This window comes from Hemiscyllium ocellatum, chromosome 5 (assembly GCF_020745735.1).
Source record: "Hemiscyllium ocellatum isolate sHemOce1 chromosome 5, sHemOce1.pat.X.cur, whole genome shotgun sequence".
Taxonomy (NCBI): Eukaryota; Metazoa; Chordata; class Chondrichthyes; order Orectolobiformes; family Hemiscylliidae; genus Hemiscyllium; species Hemiscyllium ocellatum.
Window position 1 is genome coordinate 111660880 of NC_083405.1, and position 27915 is coordinate 111688794.

Consider the following 27915-nt stretch of genomic DNA (forward strand, 5'->3'; position numbering starts at 1 on the left):
GTTTCTGAGCCAGGAGGCCAGTGTTCAAGACCCACCAGCTCCATATTTGTGTAATAGTATCTCTGAACAGTGTGAACAGAAAATATCTATAAAAGTTTGAGGTGTGATCTTAAACAGATATTTCAGAAGTTAGAAGGTGTGGCATGAAGTGGATAGAGAAAAGGTTTTTTTTCTAATGAGGGAAGCAAGCTCAGAAAGTAGGGAACACATTTTGATGCAAAGTAATTGAAATCTAGATTTTTTTTTCCTTTAAAATATGGATGTTGAGTCAATTGAATCATTCATGGCTGAAATCAGTAGATTTTTGTTGGATAAGGATATGGACCAAAGGTGGGAAATAAGTATTGAAGTTCAGTTGATTTATGATTGAATTAAATGTTGGGGCAAGGTCAAAAGACTGAACATCCCACTCATGTCCCAATGCTATTTTGTTAAAACCTCTCCTCTTAACTTGATTTGGAGATGCCAGTGTTGGACTGGGGTGTACAAAGTTAAAAATCACACAACACCAGGTTATAGTCCAACAAGTTTAATTGGAAGCACACTAGCTTTCGGAGCGACTCTCCTTCATCAGGTGATTGTCTGATGATCACCTGATGAAGGAGCGTCGCTCTGAAAGCTAGTGTGCTTCCAATTAAACTTGTTGGACTATAACCTGGTGTTGTGTGATTTTTAACTTTCTCCTCTTAACAATTACCTGGACTGGCATTGCATTTCCCTCTGACACAGAGAGCCGCTGCATCATATCCCAGGGAAAAACTGAAATCTTTAATTTGGGCTGATGATTCAGTGCAGTGAAATCAATAGAATGAAATCAGTCATGTATAGTAAGACGTGGGATCCAACTATACATGGATTTCTTTTGGGAACAATATTGACTCCAATTTATTATTTCTTGGGATGTGGGTGTAACTGGCTGGCCGGCATTTATTGCCTATCCTTTGAGAATGTGTTGGTGAGCTGCCTTCTTGAATCACTGCAGATCAGAAAAATAATTCATTATCTGTACAGTTTTCAAGGAAATCCCAGGAATATGAAAGGTGCTATAGCAATGGATTCTGGATTAGTGGTGCTGGAAGAGCACAGCAGTTCAGGCAGCATCCAAGGAGCAGTGAAATCGACATTTCGAGCAAAAGCCCTTCGATGTCAGGTCTTTCTCAATTAAGGGAACACTCCCAAAGTAGATTACAGGAGTTTGGATTTGCATTCTCTTGGGTATGAGTCGAGTAAGATATTGATTCTAAGCATGATTTTTTGCGAGGTCTTAGCCAAGATGTTTGGCACCAGCACTTGTAGTTGCATCAATGAAACCTGAACTCTTCTTCAAGCTGCTCAAGCCATGAAAGGGGCTGAAAGAAACTGCCCTTGATAACCAGGAAACACATGACCAAGCATGGCACCAACGAGCCCTAACAAAGCTGGAGTTGGTCGAACTTTGGGAAAATGACTAGCACAAAAAAGATTGTTGCAGGTCACTCAGTTCTCCTAGAACATCAGAGCAGGACTTTCGCAAGATAATGTCCTTGGCCCTATCACTTTCAGTTGCTTCATCATGAGGTTAGAAATGGGGATGTTCACTGACAACAGTACAATTTGTGTCTCCTCATGTGCTGAAGTAGTCTGGACATCATCCAGGCTTGGGCAAATGTGTATAATATTCACACCACACAAATGCCAGGCAGTGACCGTCTCCAACAAGAGAGAATCTAATTATCATCCTACGACATTCAGTGGCATTACCATCACTGAATATACCACGTTCAACATTACTATTGACCAGAAGATAAACTGGACTCTCCATATCAATACTCTGTCCGGAAGAGCAGGTCAAAAGTGTGGAAGTCTACAGCAAGTAGCTCACCCAAAACATTTCCAATACCTAAAAGGCAGAAATCAGGAATGTGATGGAATACTCCCAAATTGTCTGGATGGGTGCAACTCCAACAACATTCAAGAAGCTTGATTCTATCAAGGACAAAGCAGCCTGCTTGATTTGCACTGCTTCCACAAACATCCACTCCCTCCACTACCAACACTCAATAGCGGCAGTGTGGACCAACTACAAGATGCACTGTGGAAATTAACCAAAGATCTTTGGACGCAACCATCTGGAAATCTATAGGAGTGAAGATAGAGGCCATTTGGCCCATCGAGTACTGGCTTTCTGAAAAGCATCCTACCCAGACCAATAATTCTGCATTAACCATGGCTAGTCCATCTAGCCTGCACACAATGGAACAATTTAGCACAGCCAATCTACACACCTTTGGAGTATGGAATAAACTGCAGCACTCAGCAGAGCACACACTGAGAGAAGATGCAAACTCCACACAGTCACCCAGGTTGGAATCGGACCCAGGTCTCTGGCACTGTGAAGCAGCTGTGCTAAACACTGTGCCGTCATGTTGCCCTATTAAAGTAACGATGTAAATGTTTTAGGGGCAATTCAGAGATGTTTGAGTCAGTTGTCTTACCAAAGAAAGGTTGGACTTGTTTTTACTGCATTTTAGAAGAGTCAGGAGTGGCTTGATTGAAGTGTACAAAATCCTGAATTGTTTTGATAAGGTGGAAAATGATGTTTACTCTTGTGGGTGAGTCCAGAACTTTTCTGTTGAAGAATTAAGGGTTGTCTTATGAGCAGCGTGTGTGGAAAACGTTTTTCTGTTAGCTGGTGGTGGTGGAGCAATGGAATATTTTTAAAGCAGAGGGAGATGAAATTATTTGTCAGAAAATGGAACAAAAGGGAATGTATGGAAACATGGATTCCGAAAACCAAACAGATCAGGCATGATTTCATTGAATGGCGGGGCAGGCTTGAGGGGCTGAATGGCCTATTTCAGCTTCTGAAGTATATGTTCACATGATTCAAAATGCAAGCTTGCTGCTCATCATGGCTCTTTAAATCTGCAATGCCCTGTCTTGGTGACTATCTACCTTTAGAAAGAAGACTGTGTCCTACTTGGTTAGTTTCCTTTGGAAGAGGAAGATTGCAGCAATGTCTATAACAGATGAAGAATGCAGAGTGAAAGAGCTGAGGGAATGGCAGCAAGAAGAATTGCTTATGGACTGAGGTAATCATAAACTGTCGTTTGTAGCAGCTTTGTGCTGGTGGAAATGGTAGAGCTCCACTGACAGCTCTGTGATCAGACTACATGTCTCCTTGTCAACTCCAGTGATAACCCGTGGCATTCGAAGCCTGCGTCTTCAGGGATAATGCTTTGTGTATGTTTTCCTGGGCCCAGTAGCAGACTTGCCCTGATAAATTCTGGCAGCTAAAACTAGTGTGCTTTTATATATGAGCAGGTGAATAAATTGCTGCTGTAAGCAACTAGCTAACGGACACAAAAAAGCCTGATAGCTGTGGCAGCTTGTGAGGCAAGATGGAGTGCTGCTCCCCGCTCAGTAAATCAGAGATGGATGTGCGTGGCATGACTACAAATACTGCGGCATTCAGAGTAATATACCTCACATGTCAAACCACTCTTTGGCTGGCTATCATTTACCTGGATCATCCCGTAATTTACCCAAGGAGGTGAGGAATAAGGGGCACCATCCTGCACTGTCAATGACATTTCTACTCATGATGGATTGTTTTGGAGAGCTCTAACGTGGATGATGCTCCCACTAAGCAGCAAGGAGCTCAATCCAGTTTCGGCTGACCCTTGAAAAGTGGTGTTGAGGTGGCAGGGGAAGGAGTCAAACAAATAGACATTCTGTGGATGTCACAAGGGGGCACATATGTGGGCGAGATCAAGGGTCCTCTCTCTCTCGTGTAACTCTGACCCTTATAAAAATCCGACTAAAGTCGTAGAGCCATACGCACGGAACAGACCCTTCAGTCCAATCAGTCCATGCCTGCTCCTGGCCCATGTCCCTCCAAATCTTTCCTCTCCCTGTACTTATCTAAATGTCTTTTAAGTGTTGCAATTGTATCCACATCCACCACTTCCTCAGGACATTCAGTCCAGACTCAAACCACCCTCAATGTAAAAAAAATTGCCCCTCATGTCTTTTTTAAATTTCTCTCCTCTCACCCTAAAAAATATGCCCCCTTCTTGAAATCCTTCATCCTAGGGAAAAGACAATTATCTATGGTCCTCATGATTTTGTAAACCTCTAGAAGGTTGCCTGTCAACATCCTTGTGAAACAAGTCCTATCGATCAAGCCTTTCTTTATAACTCAAAACATCCATTCCCGGCAACATTCTGGTAAAACTCTTCTGAACCTTCTCTTAGCATCATAATATCCTTCTTATAACTGGGCGATAAAGCACCAGATTTTTACATGGGGAAGTTAATCGTTTTCAGAGAAGATTCTGCTTAACGGGTGCTCTCCTTTTTATGTCAAAATTTTTCTCTCAGTGCAATGTTGTGCTTTCTCATTCCAGCAGAATTAGCTGGCCCTGGCTCCCTCGGCTCCCACCCTCTAATCACTTTGTTCAGGAGGCCGTTTCTTCACATGGAAGTGCTGTTCAGCTGTGGAAACCTTTGCAGTTTTCCACCCAGCAGCCACATTAATGAGACCACTGGAGCGAAACTCTGGTCAGCAAACAAATCCAGCCCTCATGCCCCTCAACAACATAATTCATCAGCAGATTTACTGCCCTCTACCAAACGTAATACATTTCACCTGTATGTCAACTCCTATTGATTTTCTAAGCATTATGTAAATTCATAAATCTGCAGATTTTTGCAGGAGAGGCTCCAGCAGATCGATTTCTTGTTGTACCATTCAGTACAATTTTTCCTCCATCTAACTGATTCTTACATATAAAAGTCACTGACAATCTCAGATGCCTGACATTTGGATGTTAATGAAAGGACCTAAGATCTTTAAAGATATCCTGGATTCATTGTAGCATGACTTTCAGTTTTTTGCTGTTTGCTTTATTTTAATATTTATTCAAATGTCCGATGTAGAAAAGGGTTGTTGAGATATGGGATGTGATTATTGCCTTACTGTTAGCTGTTCGAGTACATTATTCCCTTATCAGCATCATTCACAACAGCTCAATGAACCAAATTTTAAAGCAACTCGAGTATTGTGTGCAGTTCTAGAATCTATTTTATGAGTGAAGTCATTGTATAGAAGAGGGTGCAAAGGAGATTACTCTAATGTTTCCTGGACTGGAGAGTTTTAACTATGAAGTGGGATTGGGAGCAGAGGAGACTGAGGGCAGAGATGATTCAGATGTTTTTATACAAAATAGTATGAGGGACATAGACAGATTAGATAGGAAGAGATTTCTCCACTTGCTGAAGGGATCAATGACCAAGGGGCATAGATTTAAATGAAGGGGCAGGAGCTTAGATTCCCTGCAGTATGGAAACAGGTCCTTCACCCCAATAGGTCCACACTGACCCTCCAAACAGTAACCCACCCAGATCCATTCCCCTATCCTATATTTACCCATAACTAATGCATCGAACACTATGGGCAATTTAGCAAGGCCAATTCACCTGCCTGCACGTCTTTGGATTGTGGGAGGAAACCAGAGCACCTGGAGAAAACCCACACAGGCACAGGGAGTATGTGAAAACTCCACACAGACAGCCACCTGACGCTGGAATCAAACCCAGATCGCTGCCACTGTGAGACAGCAGTGCTAACCACTGAGCCACTATGCTGCCCATTCAGGAGATGTGAGGAAAAGAGTTTTTCACCCAGAGGGTGGAGGGGAGGGGGTTAGGATGGTAGAAGCAGTAACCCTTATAACATTAAGAGACACTTAGCTATGCATCTGCAATGCCAAGGCACAAAAGGCTAGGGCTCAAGAGCTGGTAAATGGGATTAGAATTGATAGGTGGTTGGTTTCTGACTGACACAGACATGTTGAGCCAAAGGGCCCTTTTCTGTGCTGTAGACCTCCGACTCTGAAAAAGAGATAATTACCCCATTCCAAGATTTTGTTTCTTGCTGAGGTGCAACATGAGAAGATTTGCTTTTTCTCCAGAATCTGATTGTCTCAATGAACTGGGAAAATGTCAGCCAGCAAACAACTTGGTTGAAGACAAAGCTTTCTTCACACAGCATCCTAATGGCTCATCTTTTTTTAATGATGATCATTGGATGCAATTCAAGAGCTAGAATCCAGGGTCACATTTGCCTCCCCTGTGTTTAGATTCCAATTGCAGTTTTACAGGCTGTTCTGAGATCAACACCAGGCACTGAACACAGTTTGCATCCTGTCTCCACCCTCCCTCATTGCTCGTTGTCCTATGTTAGTTCCTGACCTACAGACAACTCCATCTTTAAAATTCTCATCTGTTCAAGTTTTGCTATAGATTTGCCCTTTCCAGTCTTTGGAATCTCCTGCAGTGCAGCCACGCAAAATCCAAAAATATCCTCAATTATTATTTTTTGCTTCGCAATTACCCAATAGTATTGTCTACATCTTCAGCAGGCCTAGGTCCCAATCTTTGGCATTCTCTTTTTAAACTGTTGCACCTCTCCCTCTTTAGATTAGATTCCCTACAGTGTGGAAACAGGCCCTTTGGTCCAACAAAGCCACACCGACCTTCCAGAGAGTAACCCACCCAGTCCCATATCCCTCTAATGCACTTAACACTATGAGCAATTTAGCATGGCCAATTCACTTGACCTACACATCTTTGGACTGTGGGAGGAAACCAGACCACTGGGAGGAAACCCACAGAGACACAGGGAGAATGTGCAAACTCCACACAGACAGTCTCCTGAGGCTGGAATTGAACCTGGGACTCTGGTGCTATGAGGCAGCAGTGCTAACCACTGAGCCACTATGCCACCGAAAGATTTATTAAATCATATCTGCTTTGACCACCCTGTCCTAGTAATTCTTTTCTTGCCTCAACATCAATGGTTATGTAACTATGCTTCCTGGAGACTCCTTGGGATAATCTGCAGGGTCACACATTCATGTAGCATCAAGATGTCCCAAGGTTCTTTGCTTTATTTCAATTAGAAGAGTAGTCACTGTTGTAGAAAACATGGATGCCAATTGATGAACAACAAACGCCTACAAACACAATGAGATAATGATAAATTATCATTTGTCTCTTTTGATGCTGTTTGAGTGGTCAAGCAATGACCAGGAGAATTGCACTGCTCTTCGTCAAGGTGCTGAGAGGGCAAACAAGGATTTGGTTTGACATCTCTTACAAAAGGAGAAAGTGAGATGCTAGAGATCGGAGTCAAAAAGTGTGGTGCTGGAAAAACACAGCCAGTCAAGGAGCAGCATCCAAGGAGCAGGAGAGTCACTGTTTCGAGCATAGGCTCTTCATCAGGAAGAGCTTATACTCGAAACATCGACTGTCCTGCTCCTCGAATGCTGCCTGGCCAACAGATCCCCTACAAAAGGATGAGCGCCTCCAACAGTGCAGCATCCACCTAGTATTGCACTAGATTGCAGATTATGGATTCATGTCCAGTCTCCTTCTAGCTCACTGATGAGAGCCCTGGCTGACATTTAACTGCATGCTAGTAATATTATACCATGCAAAATACTATGCAGTCACTGACAACAATAATTTGATCAGCAAGGTACTTGCCATATGTAATGTAAAATATGCTCTCACCAAGTAACATAATATTTCAACATTAGGGTTTGTTTAAATGAGGGAATAACAATTGAAAGATAACCTGTGCATCGAGTCAATTTGACTGAGGATGTGCACCATCACTTGAGAATCCAACAAAATTAACGAACATGTTTCAAATCATGTTCTGGCGCTCCCAGATTCAAGCTGAAGTTCATACTCTGAAATATTGACTTACCCATCCAGCCTGACAGCTGCTGTGAACATTCAGCTGGTAGGAGGGAGTTATTATTGCCATGCTGTTTCTCGCAGGGTCAATTCCACATCATTGCTAATTAAGGTGTCAGCCAGGCTCAGCTGGAGCACTCTGTCCAACTCAGAAGGTTATAAGTTCAAGTCCCATTCCTGAGACTGACACAGTACTGAGGAAGTGCTGCACTGTTGGAGGTGCTGTCTTTTGGATGAGATGTTAAACTGTCTGTCTTTCAGATGAATGTGAAAGATCACATGGCCACTTGAAGCTGAACTGGTAAATTCTTCCAGTGTCTTGACCAGTAGTTAAATAATAGACAAAATACTTTAGAAAGGAAGAAGGATGAATATGATGAATGATTAAACTTAAATAGAAGCAAGGAAAGAAATCACTTGGGGTAGAGAGCAGGAAGTTATGTTGATTAATCTGTACGAAAAAACCCAAAAGATGCTCTTTTACAAACAAGGATGTAAGAAGAATAAAAGGGTGGCACAGTGGCTCAGTGGTTAGCACTTGCCTCACAGCACCAGGGATCTGGTTTCAATTCCAGCCTTGGGTGACTGTCTGTGTGGAGTTTGCACATTCTCCCTGTGTCTGTGCAGGTTTCCTCCGGGTGCTCTGGTTTCCTCCTCAGTTCAAGGATGTACAGGTCGGTGGATTGGCCATGCTAAATTGTCCATAGTGTCTAGGGATTTGTAGGCTAAACACATTAGCCATGGGGAAATCCAAGATAGGGTAGGACAGTGGGATACACTTTGAAGGGTCAGTGAGGACTCAATGGGCTGAATGGCCTGTTTCCACACAGTAGAAATCCTAAAAATTAAAGAAGGCAAAAAGTCTGAACCTATAAGATTGATTAGATAGGCTACAGTTTAAATATTGTGTTGACTTTTGGAGATCCCATTTCAGAAAAGATATTAATGCCTTGGGGAGGGATTACCAAAGAGACTACACTTGTGAGGAATGTTAGAGAATTAATTAGATCAAGAAAGTTAAAAAGGTATTCTGGGGGATTCCAAAAAGTGATTTTTAATAAGTTTACTAAGACAAACTGTTTTCAGACAAACAGATTTGTGATTCATATGCTAGAGGAAGGAAGTAGATCATCAGTTTTAAAAAAGTGAAAACAGTTAAAATGCAAAATAAAGTGGAGACATTTTTGAAAATGAAACAATTTAAGGTGAAAGGACTCTAGAGTGGGTCAATTTTTCCTAGAGCCTGAACCAGCAGGAATGTGGGCTGAATGGCTTCTCTCTCTAGTGCGGAATTCTACGATTTGTGTTCTGATGAAGGGTCACTGCCTACGTGGAGTCATACAAGTATACAGTACAGATTTGGCCCTTCAGTCCAACTCGTCCATGCTGACCAGACATGCCAACCCAATTTAGTTCCATTTGCCCATATTCCTCTAAACCCTTCCTATTCATATACCCATCCAGATGCCTTTTAAATGCTGTAATTTTACCAGCTTTTACCCCTTCCTCTGGCAGATCATTCCATACATGCACCACCCTCTGTATAAAAATATTGCCCCTTAGGTCCCTTTTAAATCTTTTCGTCTCATTTTAAATCTATGCCCTCTAGTTTTGGACTCCCCCAACCCAGGGAAAATACCTTGTCTATTTACCCTAGCCAAGGACCACGTGATTTTATAAACCTCTATAAGGTCACGTCCCAGCTTCTGACACTGCAGAGAAAACAGCCCCAGCCTGTTCAGCCTCTCCCTATAGCTTAAACTCTCCAACCCTGGCAACATCCTTGTAAATCTTTTCTGAACCCTTTCAAGTTTCACATCATCCTTCCAGAGCAGACACAGATGCTGCCAGATCTGCTGAGTCTTTCCAGCACTTTCTGTCTTTGTTCGGCTTTCCAGCACCTTCTGTTTTTTATTTACCAAAGATTTGTTATTTGGTTGACTCGGGTGGCATCATTCTGATTGTTGGTTGAGGGAGTTCAAAGTAAAAAATGAGGTCTGCAGATGCTGGAGATCACAGCTGAAAATGTGTTGCTGGTCAAAGCACAGCAGGCCAGGCAGCATCTCAGGAATAGAGAATTCGACGTTTCGAGAAGGGCTTATGCTCGAAACGTCGAATTCTCTATTCCTGAGATGCTGCCTGGCCTGCTGTGCTTTGACCAGCAACACATTTTCAGCTGAGGGGGTTCAAACCCCACATATTCCAGACTGTCACCTGAGTGCAATACTGAGAATGCTGCACTCGTGTCAATCCTGTCCTTTGCAAAAGATATTTATATGAAAGTCCCCAGCAAGTCCCTGTCAGGTTCTTATGGATATTAAAGATCCCAATGCAATATTTTGAAAAAGAGCAGGCACCAACAACCTAGCCATGACTACCCAACATCAACCAGAAGGGGATTGTCTGCTCAATCATCTACGAGCGGCATGGTGGCTCAGTGGTTAGCACTGCTGCCTCACAGCACCAGGGACCTGGGTTCAATTCCAGCCTCAGGCAACTGTCTGTGTGGAGTTTGCACGTTCTCCCCGTGTCTGCGTGGATTTACTCCGGGTGCTCCGGTTTGCTCCCACAATCCAAAGATGTGCAAGTTAGGTGAATTGGTCATACTAAATTGCCGGTAGTATTTGGTGTACTAGCCAGAGGGAAATGGGTCTGGGTGGGTTACTCTTTGGAAGGTCAGTGTGGACTTGTTGGGCCAAGTGGCCTGTTTCCACACTGTAGGGATTCTCCAGCAATTCTGTCTCATTGTTGATGATGCTCAGAGCCACTTTGCAACACAGACTTAGTGGATCAATGTGATTCCATGCATCGTATGGTCCATTGGGATTTACAAACTGAGACAGGACGAGAGCTTTGAAATGAGAAACCAGCATGGACCATTCAGCTGCTTGAACCATTCAAATACATCACAAATGTTCTATGACTCAATTCCACTTATCCAACTTCGATCCACTTATCCAACTATATAGAGTAGCTTTCTCTATATCTTCACTTCCTGTTGTTTGCTCGCCATACTGATGACTTTACTGCCCACAAATTCATAGAATATCTTGAGCTGAAGACAGCCTCTTATTCATTTCTACAGAGTCATGTTCTTTAGGAGGAAGTAAAAGATAATCAAAGATAAGCTGTACCAGTCATTATCACAAAGAACACTCTTATAATGGTACGATCATAGTTCAGATTTGGACCAGGTACATGAGTGGAGTGAGAGGGATGGGTGTTTATAATGATACTTTCTCGTGGATTTAGAATCAAAGAATTATTCCATGTGTTGTGGAGAATTTTAAACCAGCACTCATCACACCCTTACCTGACAAAAATGCCCAGAGATCTAATTTTTTTCAAATTTCAATTGACTTTAGCATCTGCCACCTTTTGGATGAGCGATTTACAGGTCTCTTCCAGGATTTTTGTGTCACTTCTTTCCCAAAAGGCCTGGCTCCAATTTTAAAGATTTGTCCTCTTGGTAAAGATCAACCCCCTGATGAATCCTTTCACCTTGATTGGACGTAAATTCTCAAGCTGATAAACTCAAGAGAATGCAAGCCAGGCAGATGCAACATGGCCTCATTGCTTATGTCTTTATTCCTTTAGTATTTGACTTACTTAAATGGGTTGTGAGGGAGCCTGCTAAGAATGTACATCCAGTCCTACCAAGACTCAACATATTTTGTTTGTACTTGAAGAACTAAATATCTTCTGCAGTTTTCTCTCAATGCTTACATCTATGATCCTCCTGCTGGGCTGAAGGAGCAGGACTGCTGGATTTTAACTCAGGATTGTTGAGCAGCAACAGTGTCCATTCAATTAAGTAAAAAATGAGGTCTGCAGATGCTGGAGATCACAGCTGCAAATGTGTTGCTGGTCAAAGCACAGCAGGCCAGGCAGCATCTCAGGAATAGAGAATTCGACGTTTCGAACATAAGCCCTTCATCAGGAATAAGCCTTATTCCTGATGAAGGGCTTATGCTCGAAATGTCGAATTCTCTATTCCTGAGATGCTGCCTGGCCTGCTGTGCTTTGACCAGCAACACATTTGCAGCAGTGTCCATTCAATGGCTAGTAGTCTTGTCTCTGAGTTGAAAGGCAGTGGGTTTAAGTCTTGGTCCAGGCACCTTGGTTACAAAAGGCGAGACTGACATTCCTATGCTGAGCAGCTACCATGTGACATCTCTTTCAGATGACTCATTAAACCAAGAGCCCTGTCTGCTCCCTCAGGTGGATGTCAGAAATTCCACACCAGTATTTCAAACAAGAGCAGCCAAGCTCCCTTCCTGGCCAATATTAATCTCTCAATAAGTGTCACAATCACAGATTATCCTGCCATTTTCACATTGCTGTTTCTGGAACCTGGCAGTGTGTAAACATTGGCTGCTGTGATTCCCACGTTACCAAGATTACACTCTGCTAGCACTTCAAAAACACATGTTGAAAGTCTGAAATGAGAACAGGATATACTGGAAATACTCAGCAATTCTGTGGCTGAGATGATGATCTGAGTTTTTTCAAGGGAGCGGTCCTGAGCCAGCACGTGACAGCAGGAGCCAGCAATGTAATCTTCCATAAGACTGCCTCTGGACTACCCTGTTAGATACAATGGAAAGGCTCTTAATGCTGGCAACCAACAGAGAGAGGTCAAAGGGCACTTCAATGTTAAGCATATTATAGAGTCAAATTAAAAGTTTCAAGGCTACAGCAGTAATTCCCTTGGAGAAAATGGTTGACCACTCACTTTCACCTATAGTCGCTACTGTCCATGGAGGATATCAATCCTCAAAGTATTTCTAGGAAAGGCATTCTAGAAGTTTGACCCAGCGTCAGTAAAGGAGTGATGCTATATTTTCACGTCAGGATGCTGAGTGTCTTGAAGGAGAACTTGCAGATGGTGGTGTTTCCATGTATCTGCAGCCCTTGTCCTTCTATGTGGTAGTGTTTGCAAAGGAGCCTTGGTGAGTTCATACAGGAGATGGTGCCCACCTGTCGCTACAATGTGCTGGTAGTGGGGTAGTTGGATGTTCAAGGTGCTGGATGGATTGCCAGTCAAGTGGCCTGAATGTTGTGAATGCTACTAAGCTTCTTGAATTTCATTGGAGATGCACTTGTCCATGGAGGTGGACAGTATTCCATTAGATTCCTTACTTGTGCCTTGTTGATGGTGGATAGGCTTTGAGGAGCAAGAAGGTGAATTACTTATCACTCAGACCTGCACTTGTAGCCATAATGTTTATACAGCTGGTTTACAATGCAGTTCAGTTTAGGTCACTGGTAACCACCAGGATGTTGAGAGCGAGGGATTTAGTGATGGTAATGTGACTGATCATCAATGGGTGATGGTTAGATTCTCTTTTGTTGGAGCTGATCAGAGCCTGGCACATGTGTGGCACTAATGTTACTTGCCCCATGTCAGTCCAAGCCTGAATGTCAGGCAAGTTTTGCCACATTTCAACCCAGACTGTATCTGAGGTCATGTGAACAGTGCTGAATATTATGCAGCCATCAGTGAACATCCCCATTCTGACTTTATGATGGAGCGAAGGTCATTGATAAAGCAACTGGAGATGGTTGGGCCTAGGACAATACCCTAAGGAATTCCTGCAGAGATAACCTGTAGCTGAGATGTTTGACCTAAACAAAAACATCTTCCTTTTTGTTACAATGCAGAAAATAGTCATGAGAATAGTTCAAGGATTTGGGGAAATTCAGTTACATACATAAATTGAAAATGATTTCCATTTCCAGTGAAGACTGAGAGGTGATTTAATAGATCATCAAAAGATCATCAGGAGTATGGACAGAATAGATGGAGAAAATTGTACATATTTTTGGGAAGATCATTTACATAAATGATTTTGATGTGAGCATAAGAGGTACAGTTATTAAGTTTGCAGATGACACCAAAATTGGAGGTGTAGTGGACAGTGAAGAGGGTTATCTCAGATTACAACACGATCTGGATCAGATGGGCCAATGGGCTGAGAAGTGGCAAATGGAGTTTAATTCAGATAAATGCGAGGTGTTGCATTTTGGGAAAGCAAATCTTAGCAGGACTTATACACTTAATGGTAAGGTCCTAGGGAGTGTTGCTGAGCAAAGAGATCATGGAGTGCAGGTTCGTAGCTCCTTGAAAGTGGAGTCGCAGGTAGATAGGATAGTGAAGAAGGTGTTTGGTATGCTTTCCTTTATTGGTCAGAGTATTGAGTACAGGAGTTGGGAGGTCATGTTGCAGCTGTACAGGACATTGGTTAGGCCACTGTTGGAATATTGCGTGCAATTTTGGTCTCCTTCCTATCTGAAAGATATTGTGAAACTTGAAAGGGTTCAGAAAAGATTTACAAGGATGTTGCCAGGGTTGGAGGATCTGAGCCTCAGGGAGAGGCTGAACAGGCTGGGGCTGTTTTCCCTGGAGCGTCGGAGGCTGAGGGGTGACCTTATAGAGGTTTATAAAATTATGAGGGGCATGGATAGGATAAATAGACAAAGTCTTTTCTCTGGGGTCGAGGAGTCCAGAACGAGAGGGCATAGGTTTAGGGTGAGAGAGGAAAGATATAAAAGAGACCTAAGGGGAAACTTTTTCACGCAGAGGGTGGTACATGTATGGAATGAGCTGCCAGAGGATGTGGTGGAGGCTGGTACAATTGCAACATTTAAGAGGCACTTGGATGATTATATGAATAGGAAGGGTTTGGAGGGATATGGGCTGGGTGCTGGCAGGTGGGACTCGATTGGGTTGGGATATCTGGTCGGCATGGACGGGTTGGACCGAAGGGTCTGTTTCCATGCTGTACATCTCTATGACTCTATGACTCTAAAATGGTTCAGTTTTAAATGAATTAGCTGTAAAGGAAGAATGTTCAGTGCTATGAGAGTGCGGCTCTAAGTAAAGTGTTCCTTTGGACAGCCAGCACAAAGGGAATGGGCTGAAGGGCCGCCTGCTGTGTGCTGTAACAATTCTGAGATTCTGTGATTTCTTTTTTGTTTCAATTCTTAATGAAAGGTGATGATGAGAAGCATTGACTCTATTTCCCTCTCTGCAGACCCTGCCAGATACTGCTGAGTGTATCCAACATGTTCTCTTTGTTAATTTCATAAGTATCCATTGATTAAGACATAAATAAATGCAAATTTTTATTTTCTTTGTTTTTAAGTGTATAAAAGCTGCGGAATTTTATTGGCAAAAGTCTAGGAGCAGGTTAAATGCAATTCCACAGTTTATTCACTAAACATCTCATTATCTCAATTTACCTCTTTCCCTGATTCTCTCTATATACATTCACAGGTACTTTAAATCTGTTTTTGTTTAATTCTCTTTTTCATCTACTGGTTTATCTTCCTTGAAATTCTCCGTTCAACTTCCTTTGTCGTGGAATATCTTAAATTCTAATGTTAATGTCTATTAAATCCTCTCTTTGTTATGGAGATTTTTGAGTATCGCTGTTAGTCTCTGATAATGGCCTTCACTGCCACTGGTCGAAAAGCTAATGAATTCATAAAATTTTGCAAACTCTTAAAAGCTTAAATATCTGCAAAGCCCAATTTTGTTTTTGAATAAATTTTCAGCGGATTAGTGCTCAAAACTTTGTGTACACATTTATCCAGACTTCCTAAGCAAAGTATGCAGGTTTTTTTTCTGCTAATCCCACCATTTCTGTAAAAAACCCCAGAACACTTTTTTTAATAAATAATAAAAGCATAACATTTTGTGAGCAAAGTCATATGTATGTATTTGTTCATGTTTTCCTGATGACACTTTTTCATAGCAGGACTGGACAAATATTACAAAAGCTTGCATTTATATAGCTTCTTCTCGCAAGAATCCCATAAAACCTGCATAACTGGGAAGTGAATTTTGAATTTTATAACATTTGTTCTCATGCAGGGAAGCCTGCCAGAGAATATTTATTAATCATAAAATCATATGGTAGAGTCATATGGTAAATGAGAATTTTGTTTTATTCATTGATGGGATGTGAGCATCGCTGGTTAAACTAGCATTTATTGCCTACCCTAACAGCCCAGAGGACAGTTATAAGTCGACCACGTTGTTGTGGTCTGAAGTCACATGTACGGCACACCAGGTAAGGATGTTAGTTTCCCTCCATAAAGACATTAAATGACCAGTTAATCTCATTATTTGGTGGTATTGGTGACTACAGAACTTTTAGCAAGTACATGGGGATAGCTGTAATGCTGCATAGGTAAGTTTGTGTATTGCATTATGAAAGAGAGGTTAAGGATACCACATATTGATTGAATGAGAGTCTAAATAGGACAGAGAAGTAAAGGGACCTCAGGTCCCTTGACTGAAAAGGAAAACATGTAGCAGAAGCTTTTTGTTTTGCAGTCATCAGGACAAATGCAAGAATGCCAAATTTCAAACAATCACAATAATTTACATTACAGGAGAATAAGTGGTTTTAATTGTTTGAGAAGTTGATGCTTAATGGCTGAAGTGTTGCCACAGAGAAAGCAAAAGGGAACTATAGGCTCCCTATGCTCCTAGATAATCCAAAAGAGGTGCAAGACTTTGATGTATCCTTTTGTTTAAGAGAACAGGCTCCAATGATCAAAAGTATGTCACTTCTAATAAGAGTAAATGAGTCATGTGATAAGCTCAGCTAATTGAAGGTGATGGTCCAGTGGTATTATTGCACTGTTAATCCAGCGACCCAGGTAATGTTCTGGAGACCAGGTTTTGAATCCACCACAGCAGATGGTGGAATTTGAATTGAATTGAATAAACTCTAGAAGTAAGAGTCTAATGATGACCATGAATCCATTGTCAATGTTTGGAAAAACCCCACTGGTTCACTAATGCCCTTTAGGGAAGGAATCTATCATCCATACCTGGTCTGGCAAACATGTGACTCATACCCACAGCAATGTGACTACCACTTTTCTTTTTCTTTCTTTTTCTCTTTTTCTTTCTTTTTTTTAAGAAAAAATGCACCAAGTGGCCATTGACAAGCAGGACCCTTTGTGAATGACTCTTCGGGCGGCACGGTGGCACAGTGGTTAGCACTGCTGCCTCACAGCGCCTGAGACCCGGGTTCAATTCCCGACTCAGGCGACTGACTGTGTGGAGTTTGCACGTTCTCCCCGTGTCTGCGTGGGTTTCCTCCGGGTGCTCCGGTTTCCTCCCACAGTCCAAAGATGTGCGGGTCAGGTGAATTGGCCATGCTAAATTGCCCGTAGTGTTAGGTAGGGGTATGGGTGGGTTGCGCTTCGGCGGGTCGGTGTGGACTTGTTGGGCTGAAGGGCCTGTTTCCACACTGTAAGTCTAATCTAATCTAATCTAATCTAATCTAATCTTAACTGCCCTCTGGCAAGGAGTAAACAATTTGGGGACATCTATCCAGAGGCGCCCTCATCCCATGAATGAATAAATAAAAATTAATTTGATTGGTGTAAGTGCTAGCACAATCAGAATTGTTCAGCAAGTGTTGTTGAATGTTCTGTTGCTGAAGTAGAGAATCACTGTAACTCCCTGCTCCTCAGATACTATTAGCGGGCCTTTTGCATGAACTTTTTAGATTAGATTACTTACACTGTGGAAACAGGCCCTTCGGCCCAACAAGTCCACACCGATCCGTCGAAGCGCAACCCACCCATCCCCCTACATTTACCCCTTACCTAACACTATGGGCAATTTAGCATGGCCAATTCACCTGGCCCGCACAACTTTGGACTGTGGGAGGAAACCGGAGCACCCGGAGGAAACCCATGCAGACACGGGGAGAATGTGCAAACTCCACACAGTCAGTCGCCTGAGTCGGGAATTGAACCCAGGTCTCAGGCGCTGCGAGACAGCAGTGCTGACCACTGTGCCATCGTGCCGCCCAACTGTGTGATCTCATCAAAAGACAAACCTCCAACAGTGCCACAGTGCTTATTTATGGTGCTGATTTGGAGTGTCAATGTGAACAAGCTAGATTTACAAACAAGCGAAATATTTTCTGGTTAATCTGATTAATATTAATATAATTGAAAACAGATTAACTGCTTCATTGTGATGGACTATCCCCTTTGAGAGCAAATCCTCCTCTAATTGGTAAACTTCTGATGTCAAGATTTGCATGAGATAATGGAGATGGAAGTATCAGTGTCGAAACACATGGTGCTGGAAAAGCACAGCCAGTCAGGTAGCATCCAATGGAAGGATCAGCTTCTACAGTGAATAGTTCTCCCCTTTTTCTACTCCTTGGATGAGCTGCAAAGGAGACTCTCTAAGCTTGGTATCTGATATCCTGCACTTATGTCCTCGGACAGTCACCATCCACCTCAGTAAAAACTCTGCTGAACCCTCAAGAGTAAATACTTAATAGATGTTTAAATAGCTATTTAAACAGATACAAAATTCTAAATATTTTGGCTTCATTTATCATATAAAGTGGGAACATGAATCCCACACTCTGCTGGAATTTCCTGAATGGACTTATAAAGTCAGAAAATAAATGTAAATGGAAGGCATGCTTTACTGAGATGAACTGTCCAGCTGCAGTTACAAATCTTGCTGTAAGAATCATCGGAAAAATGTTGGAATGCCTATTGGTAGGCGGCACAGTGGTTAGCACTGCTGCCTCACAGCACCAGAAACCCGGGTTCAATTCCCGCCTCAGGCGACTGTCTGTGTGGAGTTTGCACGTTCTCCCTGTGTCTGCGTGGGTTTCCTCTGGGTGCTCCGGTTTCCTCCCACAGTCACAAAGATGTGCAGGTCAGGTGAATTGGCCATGGTAAATTGCCTGTAATGTTAGGTAAGGGGTAAATGTAGGGGTATGGGTGGGTTGCGCTGCCACGGGTTGGTGTGGACTTGTTGGGCCGAAGGGCCTGTTTCCACTACTGTAAGTAATCTAATCTAGTTTAGGAAGTAGAAATGGGACAAATACTTCATTCAACTTTAAAATCTGGTTGAAAATGTATCTTTTTCAAATGATCACAGTGATATGTATTTGGGAGAGAAAGTGAAAAAGATGGCATCAAGGAATGAAGTAAAAATGTAAAAATACCAATGTTTTAAATAGACACAAAGGATGATGACAATTTAGACAACATCTGTTTTCTGGAATAAGCACATTTCTGGTAGACATCTCTTTTATATGTTTGTTCACTTGGGTGTCACTGGCTAGGCCAACATTTAGTACCCAGAAGGCAATAATTCTCCAGGTGTTCCAGCATCCTCCCATAGTCCAGAGATGTGCAGGTTAGGTGGGACGGCCCTGCCACATTGCCCAAAATATCCAGGGATGTGATGGCTACATGGATTAGCCAAGGGAAATGTGGGGACAGGGGTGAATCTGGTGGGATGCACTTCAAAGGGTTCATGTGAATTTGATTGGCTAAATGGCCTGTTTCCACACCATAGGGATTCTATTAATATGAGGCACTGCTATGGGTCTCAAGTCAGAGATGGGCAAGAATATAGGCTAGACCAGTTAATTGTGGCAGTTTCCTTCTCTCAAGGGCATTAGTGAACCAGGCAGGTTTTGCCCTAACAATTGGCAAAGGTTTCATTCTCATCATTCTACTTTTATTTCCAAATTTTAATTGAATTCAAATTTATATTTGAAAATTTGAATCAGGGTCTCTGAATTAATAGTCTGGCAATGTTATTGGCTAGCTATGTGTTTAAATTAAAAAGAGTGCTGCTATGGGAGGGTTCTGAAGAACCTTCTGTATATTTCCAGTAAAAACTTGCACTAAAAGGAAGATGTAAATAAGGCCATTTGAATTCGGAGCAAAGTCATAGCTGATTTGATTGTAACCTGAAATCTGCCCAACCTGATAACGTATTACCTCCTTGCTTAGCAAGAATTTATCTCTGCCTTAAAAATATTCAGGAGTTCCATTCCTGAAAAGGTGATGAAAGTAGAGTTTTTTAAACAGCTCTAGTTCTAGAACCTAGCTGGAGATCATCCCGTAAGAAGAAGCATCCTCTCCACATCTATCCATTCTGTTTATTTCACCACCTTTTCACAGCAATCAGAACTGAATTCAAGTACATTGGAAGGCTATATTATATCAAATAGCAAGATTCTGCAGACAGAACTGAAGTCAACAATCAGTTAATTATAAGTAATAACAAGCATAATACATAGAGTCTGCTAAATAGAAAATATTCAAAAACCTCAGGATTTGTGTGACGTTATCAGTAAATGTTGATGAATTGTTCTCCATGATCTCTCTTCATGTAAGTACTTTAGGAGTATTTCAACAGCTGGGAAGGATATGACTGGAGATCAGTCGAGTTTTGATGTGTTGGTGATCACACATGTACGCACTTAGTCACTGCACGTCTTAAAGGAAAGAAGGATCGTAAAGAACTGCTCCTCATCTTTTAAGCTGTCGCACTGAGATGACAGCAAGCAATAAAGCACATCATCCCAGGGTGACAAACGGGAGCCAGAATGCTGATTGCTGTACTCCATGAAGCTCTGGCACCAAACTACTTCAAAGCATATGCTCAGCTCTTCGGTTCAGTTTTGCATGAACTAATCACTGAAAGTAGATTGCTATTATGTGAGCTGACGTTGCTACTGTTAAGTCTATCAATATTTGCATTAGCACTTGGCAGAACACCTTAAAGTGATTAAATGAAAGTAATTACAGGAATGTTAGAATGCTGCGGTTAAAATATTAGACTAGGAATAATGTGTGTCATACTATCAGCCTATCTCTAATTGCCCTTGAATTGAATGGCCTGTTAGGGCATTTCAGAGAGTGGTTAAAAATCAACCATATTGCTAAGGGTCTTGGGTTACATGTAGTAAGACCAGAGGATCTCAAGGGCATCAGTGAAACAGATTGGATTTTTATGACAGTCAATCATAACATGGCACCATTTGGAGGAACTAGAATGTATTAATGGAATGTACATTGTAGTAGCTGCCAGGGTGGGATTTGAATCTATGGAGCTGAAAATGTGTTGCTGGAAAAGCGTAGCAGGTCAGGCAGCATCCAATGAACAGGACATTCGACGTTTCGAGCATAAGCCCTTCCTCGGGCTTATGCCCGAAACGTCGAATCTCCTGTTCCTTGGATGCTGCCTGACCTGCTACGCTTTTCCAGCAACACATTTTCAGTTCTGATCTCCAGCATCTGCAGACCTCACTTTCCCCTTTGAATCCATGTATCCAATGTATTAGCCCAAACTTGGAAGATTACTAGCCCAGTGATGCAATCATTATGTTCAATATGTTTCCCCATTTTACTTGCCTAAAAACAAATTTCCGCATATTCTTTTTGACAACTTCTCCTTATCTACTGTCCATATCTCACAAGATCTTTGAAGTCTGCTTTGAAGTCTGTTCTCAATTCTTTTTAATACACAAGCTTCTCAAATCTGTCCATGCAACTAATCACCTTCGTTCCTTGAACCATTCTACTAAGTTCATATCTGCATCGTCTCTAGAGCCTTCACACACTTCCTAAAGTATGGTTATATGGTAAAGTGTTGGAAAAAGGTTTTAATCATCTGGAAAGGAACAATTTGATTAGGGATAGTCAACACGGTTTTGCAAAGGATAGGTAGTGCCTCACTAACCTTATTGATTACTTAGAGAAGGTGAGACAACAGCTGGATGAAGGTAAGGCAGTTGATGCGGTGTATATGAACTTCAGTAAGGTGTTTAATAAGATTCCACACAGAAGACTATTGCACAAAAGAAGGAGTTTTGGGATTGAGGGTGATTTAGCAGTTTGGATCAGAAATTTTGTTAGCTGAAACAAGACAGAGGGTGGTGGTTGATGGGAAATGTTCATCCTCGAGCTCAGTTACCAGTGTTATGCCACAACGATCTGTTTTTGGAGCCACTGCTGTTTGTCATTTTTACAAATGATCTGGATGTGGCAGCAGAAGGATGGGTTAGTAAATTTGCAGATGACACTAAGGTAGGCAGAGCTGTGGATAATGTCCAAGAATGTTGTGGGTTACAGAGGAACAGAGATAAGATGCAGAGCTGGGCTGAGAAGTGGCATATGGAGGTTAATGCAGAAAAATGTGAGGTAGTTCACTTCAGCAGAAATAACAGGACTGCAGAGTACTGGGCTAATCGTAAAATTCTTGGCAATTAGATGAACAGAGAGATCTCGGTGTCCTGGTGCATAAATCCCTGAAAGTTGCCACCCAGGTTGATGGGTTGTTAAGCAGGCATATGGTACGTTGACGTTTATTGGTAGGGGGAATGAGTTGTGGAGCCACAAGGAGTTTCAGCTGTACAAGATACTGGTAAGGCTGCACCTGAAATATTGCATTACAGGTCTGATCACAGCATTATAGAAAGGATGTGGAGGCTTTGGAAAGTGTTCAGATGAGATTTACAAGGATGTTACCTGGTATGGAAGGAAAGTCTTACGAGGAAAGGCTGAGGGAACTGAGGCTATTTTCATTGGAGAGAAGAAGGGTTGAGAGGTGACTTAATCGAGATGTATAAGATAATCAGAGGGTTAGATAGGGTGGACAGTGAGAGCCTTTTTCCTCGGGTGGTGAAGGCTAACAGAAGGGGACATAGCTTTAAATTGAGGAGTAATAGATTTAGGACAGATATTAGGGTAGTTTCTTTACTCAGAGAGTAGTAGGGGTGTAGATCGGCCTTCCTGCAACAGTAGTAGACTCGTTGACATTAAGGGCATTTAAATGGGCATTGGACATACATATGGATAATAATTGAATGGTGTTGGTTAGATGGACCTCAGAATATTTTCACAGGTTGGCACAACATCGAGGGCCGAAGGGCCTTTATTATGCTGCAACGTTCCATGTTCTATGTTCTTTGCTCTATATAGTGTGCAGAATCAGACAAGTTACTTGTATTAGGGCCAAACAAGTGTTTTATAAAAATTCACTGTAATTTCCTTGTTTTTAAAATCTATGCTTTTATTTATAAAAACCCAAAATCCTAGATGTTTTGTTAATTAATTTCTGTCACCTTCCATGAATTTGCACTTAAATCTTTGATTATTAACACCTTAATTGCATTCCACTCTTCCCATCTCCATTCTTCTGTGTCCTACGGAACAGACACTGAGCGTATCTATTCCCTTTTAATTTAACTTTTTAGCTCCAATATTCCGATGAATGCATGGGTGTTATGTCAATTCTAAGTAATATATCCTTCTTGAAGTGTAGACCCAGAATCAAACAGTTATCCCATAAGGCTTTGTGGTAGAGCTTTCCAAAACTGAAGGAAAACTTCTACTCCTTTCTGTATCAGAATAAAGGACTACAGATGCTTAAAATCTGAAATAAAAGCAGAAAGTGCTGGAGAAGGTCAACAGGTCTGGCAGCATTTGTAGAGAGAAAAACAGAGTTAATGTTCCGAGCCCAGTGACACTTCATCCGAGTTGAAATATTAACACTGTTTCTCTCTCTTTTGGAGCTGCCAGACCTACTGAGTTTCTCCAGCACTTTCTGTTTTTGTTCCACTCCTTTCTATTCCATAAATTAGCAGCTAATATCCCACTAGCCTTTGCATTTTGGTCCTGTCCGCCAGCTTTTAGAGATTTATGTTCATAATTTGTGACTTTCTCCAAATTGTGAATATCAAGAAAACAGTGTCAGGTTCATATTAGTGGTGAGTTGGTTACTGCTTGTCCTCTCCCAGAGCAGCATTTTCATGAGATTTCCAAGGTGGTGGTAACTGGGCAGTGAACTATGCCACAGGGAGTGGGGGAATAAACCACTCAGCAGCCTATAGTACATGCTGCTGCAGTTAGTTTCCATTGAAACCACAACTGACACCAAAAATTTCAACTGGTTCCAAGAGGTATAGAAAGAGTTAATGGTAGCTGTCTTCTCTCGAGGATGGGAGATTTCAAGACGAGGGGGTGCATTTTTTAAGGTGAGAGGAGAGAGATTTTAAAAAAGACAAGGGGCAAATTTATTACACAGAAGGTGGTTCCCGTGTGGAATGAACTTCCTGAGTAAGTGGTGGATGCGGGTACAATTACAATATTTAAAACACATTTGGGTAAATGTGTGAACACGAAAAGTTTGGAGGGATATGGGCCAGGAGCAGCAGGTGGAACAAGTTTAGTTTGCGATTATGTTCGGCATAGATTGGTTGGACCAAGGAGTCTGCTTCTGTGCTGTATGACTCTATGACTCTGACTCTATGGTTCATGAATGATCTGTTTTCTGGGCAGGTAACCCATGCATGATCACCACAAGAAAAATATATGGATTTATTTATCAGTTTAAGATTACAGTGGAGATACACATGTACACATGTGTGAATGTCATCTCCTGTAACAAGTTTGTAGTTTGAAAATGACTATGTATAAGGTGCAAAGCTTGAAAGTATGTATTGATTTGATTAGAAATACGTTTATAATGTTAAGAGTATTTCCTAGTGTCCTATTCAATTCATATTTCTGCTGCATAGATGATAAGTTTCCAATTTAGGAATATAGGTCACATGGGAACAGCAAATATAGCCAGAGGGCAATTAGGTGGGTCTGGAGTCACATGTAAGTTAGACAAGGTGAGGACAGCATCCTTCTCTGAAGCACATTAGTGAACCAAATGCATTTTTCCTGACAATTGACCATGCTCACCATCTTAATTCCAGATATTTATTGAATATTCCACAATCTTTGACGGCAAAATCCAGTTTCCAGAGCATTATTAGAGTCTCTGGATTAATAGTCAAGTGATAATATCACTGGGCCAACATCTCCAGATTTATCTCAACATGATATTTCTGTGCTATCTCCACATCCCTTAATTCCAGAAATCTATCAATTTCTGTCTTGGGCATGCTCAGTAATTGTGCTTTGACTGTTCTTTAGGTAAACTATTCCACAGATACATCATCCTTTGGATGCAGAAATGGCTCCTCATCCCAGTCTTAATTTCAGGAAAAGGAATAGGCCATTTATGTGCCCTGGCTCTAAACTCACCAGCGAGGGGATCTTTGAATCAACAGCAACACATTCCAGACCACACATCAATTTACTTTGGAAATGAACATTCCCAGGTTGAGAATTTCATGTGATTTCTCCACCATTGTCAATTACAAATCTACCTTCACTGGACAATCATAGAATCCCTACAAATAGAGGCCATAGTGCAAATAGAGTCCATTCAGCCCATCGAGTCTGCACTGACCATTCAAAGAGCATCCCACCCAAACCCATGCTATCTCTGTGATGGAGAAAGTGAGGACTGCAGATGCTGAAGATCAGAGCTGAAAATGTGTTGCTGGAAAAGTGCAGCAGGTCAGGCAGCATCCAAAGAGCAGGAGAATCCACGTTTCGGGCATGAGCCCTTCTTCCTTCTTCCGAAACGTCGATTCTCCTGCTCTTTGGATGCTGCTTGACCTGCTGCGCTTTTCAAGCAACACATTTTATCCCTGCAATAGGGCAATTTAGTATGGCCAATCCACCTAACCTACACATCTTTGGACTGTGGGAGGAAACTGGAGCACATACTTGTTCATTTTCCAAGATCAGTGCAGAAATAGAATGCATCATAGCTATTCTGTAGGACAATGATCAGGGTTTGCAGTACATTATCCAAAATCACAAATGGTCCAAAGACTGCAGTTTTTCGGTGCCTGAGGAGTGCCCAGTCATCTTTAACTAACCCGGCAATGGTAAACTACCTTAGATTTGAACAACCAATTAATCAAGCTATTTTGTACTTAATGCTCAGTGGTAATGTGAATGGTGTTTTCCCTTCTTAGAACCCTATCGTTTATCAGAACAATGTTCTCAGCCTGCCATATAATTGGCTAACATCAGAAATGAATTTCAATGCCAGTGTGATGCCGGGAATGTAGGCTGCACATCCCAGTAATTGACTGAATGAAAGAAACAGCATGCTTCAACAGCTGTTCATAATAGGCAGAGTACAGAATACTCTGAACTGGTCTGTCCTTGCAAAACCCCTCAAAAATATTGACTATTAGATTGATTATGCGATTGGGTAGCACTTACTGAGCAATCCTGGGTAAGCTATTAGCATGCCACTGAGCAACTTTCTTGCGCAGACAATGATAGATTCACCCTCTCACTTGATGTGAGACGTTAACCAGGTAACGGCATTGTGAATCTAGTAATCTAGAGCTCAGGCTGATATTCTGGTGCCCGTGGTTCACATCCAACCTTGGTAGCTGGTAGAATTTGAAACCAATTGATAAATATGGTGCATGATATGGCTTCTGTAACAATTCCTCGACAACTACGATCAATTGTTACAAAAACCGCCTGGATCCCTAATGTCCTTTATCAAGAAGGAAATCTGTCACTCTTACCTGGTCTGACCTACGTGGGACTCTAAGTCTTTAGTATCCTTAACTGCCCTCTGAAATGGTTCAGCAAACTCCTCAGTTCAAGGGGAAGGCAAGGAGGAATTAGCTACAAATACTGGTCTGACCTGAAAGAATAAGAGAAAAAAAAGCTAGCTGCTGAAACGCATGACTGACACTTGTCCTTGCGCAGTCTATTTCCCACTGTTAGCACTCTGCAAAGTTTGGTAATGTTGAAATAAAACAAAGGCAGCGAAAATGAATAGGTTCCTCAGCTCTCAGTTGAAATATGAGCTTGATCAATCAGTAATTTATCAAACTTCCAGTGCACGTCAAGCATAATTCCCTGGAGCTAGCAAAGTCAGTGACATGTTGACATCTGAGGCATTTTCACATTAAAGACATTTTTATAATTTCTTACATAAAATATGATTTTTCTTTTATCATACATTATGTGGTAAATTTATGATTTTGTGTGTTTCTTATTCATGACAGATTTTTAAGACACACTGGTATAATTTTCGGCAGAAAGCCAATCATTTAGCCCTTGCAGAGCAAGTAGTCTATCATAGTAACAAAGTCAACACAAGTTATTATTTGGCTAGTTTCCAGCATGTACTGTATGAAAAGGTCATATATTTTAATAGCTTTGTACACCATGGTAATCAAATTTGTAAGCCTGAAGAAATAAACTACTTGGATACATCAAATTCCTTCTGAATGTTTAACCTCTGGTGTGCTGCTCTCAACATTTCCAATCTACAGTCTCACACTACTGAGATTTGACTGCACTAAAATTTATTCACAAACTCTTCGAAAAGGGTAAAAACTGCTCGATTAGAAGCATCATGTTAAGAGCAAAGGATGTCATGATTATTTAATTATTCAGATGGTAAGTGCCTGCAGCTGCAACTGAGTACCAAATCTACCAGCAAGGGATCAATCTGACACCCTGCTCGAAGAGTTGAATACACAACAGCAAAATTACCCCTCATTTCCCTATTAGATTTGGTTTTGGTTTTCAGTTTCCTCAAGAACTAAACAACAAACAAATTTTGGCGTGGCTGATGGACTCTATCTGTTTGATTCTTTCTCCTTTTTCTCTGAAGTATGCTGTCACTAATAAAGTTGTACCCGTGGAGGTGAAATTATAATTAGTATGTAATATCAATTGAGCAATAGCAAATAGACAATAAAAGCCTTTAGGGTGTAGAACAGGCTTGAATTAACATTAGCCATTTTTTCTCAATTTCATCACCTCTTTTGTTTTAGTCACTCTTGGGGTAGGGGGCATCACTGGCTGGCCAGTATTTCTTGCCCGTCCCTAGTTGCCCTTGGGAAGGTGATGAGTTGCCTCCTTGAACAGCTGCAGTCCATCTGTTGTGGGTTGAGTTATAATGCCCTTAGGGAGGGAATTCCAAGATTTTGACCCAGTGGCAGTGAAGAAACAGCGATATATTTCCAACTCAGAATACTGAGTGACTTGGAAGGGAACTTGCAAGTGGTTGTTTTTCCATGTATTTGCTATCCTTGTCCTTCTCGATGGAAGTGGTTGTGGGTTTTGAAGGTGCTGTGTAAGGATCTTTGCTGAATTTCTGCAGTGCATCTTGTAGATAGTACACACTACTGCTACTGCGCATCGATGGTGGAGGGGGTGGATGCTTATAGATGTAGTGCCAATCAAGTGGGCTGCTTTGTCCTGGACAGTATCAAGCTTCTTGAGTGTTGTTGGGGCTGCTCCCATCCCAGATGAATGAGAAGTATTCCATCATACTCCCAACTTGTGCCTTGTAGATGGTGGACAGACTTTGGGGAGTCAGGATGTGGCTTTACTCACTGCTGTATTCCTAGCCTCTGACCTGCTCTTGTAGCCACTATGAGTAGTTGAGTTTCTGATCAATGGTAACCCCCAGAATGTTGATGG